This window comes from Orycteropus afer, unplaced genomic scaffold (genome assembly GCF_000298275.1).
Source record: "Orycteropus afer afer isolate SDZICR_OR568_19922 unplaced genomic scaffold, OryAfe1.0 scaffold00100, whole genome shotgun sequence".
NCBI lineage: Eukaryota > Metazoa > Chordata > Mammalia > Tubulidentata > Orycteropodidae > Orycteropus > Orycteropus afer.
The window spans coordinates 1892458-1893613 of record NW_006921687.1 but is presented as its reverse complement, the minus strand read 5'-3'; positions in this window follow the sequence as shown (position 1 = coordinate 1893613).

The following is a 1156-nucleotide window of genomic DNA, read 5'->3' as shown; positions in this document are numbered from 1 at the left end:
TATATATATATATATATATGGGGGGGCAATCTACTTCCATAGTGATACTGCCTCAGAAACCCAAGGAGGGGTTGCTGTGAGTCGGGTCCGACTTGATGGTATATAACAACAACAACAACAAATATATATATATATATGTGTGTGTGTGTGTGTGTATATACTTTTTCTGAATTACATCTTTAGTCACTCACAAGCTTTCCAAAGATAAAGCATAACCAGAAAGAAAGTACATCTGAAAGTCATTAATAGATAGATATAGCAAGTTCACCAGCAGACTTGACTGCTAACCAGAAGGCTGGTGGTTCAAACCCACCAGTCACTCCTCGGAAGGAAGATGGGGCAATCTACTTCCGTAGTGATACTGCCTTGGAAACCCAAGGAGGGGTCGCTATGAGTCAGGTCCTACTCAGTGGCACATAACAACAACAACAACAACAACAACATATTGCCTCTACCCGCTCACCCCCACCCAGCTTCTCCATTGCTGTATAGTGAAGGGTCTGAGCTGTTCTTTATGCAGTAGCCTGGGGAAACTTGTGCTTTTCATAAACTCCATCTGCTGAGAGCAGCAAAAAACAAAGGGTTCAGTTTAACATTTTAAAGAACTTAAATATTTTATATACAGAAAAAATCAAATTGGAAATGTTATTTAACTTCTCCATTGCTCTCCATTGCCCTCACACACAAATCCACACTTCTCAATACATGAGAATACTGGCAAAAAGAAACAAACAAAATACCCTCAAACACTCCTTAAATAATCACCAGGACTTGGGCTTCCTAAGAATTGCCATGCAGTCCCATTGGACTTTTTTCATTTCACTTTTTTTCCCAACTAAGCAATGTCCTTTCCAGTTCTTATTTTCAATATACTATCCACCCTTCTTGGGATCTCTGGTGGCATAGTGCCTACGGCATTTGACTGCTAACCAGAAAGCTGGTGGTTCAAACCCACCAGCCACTCCTCTTCCATAGTAGGGCTGACTCGATGGCACATAACAACAACATCCACCCTTCTCAGGCCAATGAATTTTTCCTAATTAATCTTTTAGTCAACCTTCCAAGACACAGATATAAGTAATAAACTTTACTGAGCTTCAAGTCAAACTTCAGCTAACAATTCTGGTATGCTCTTTATCTTTTTTTTTTTTTTTTT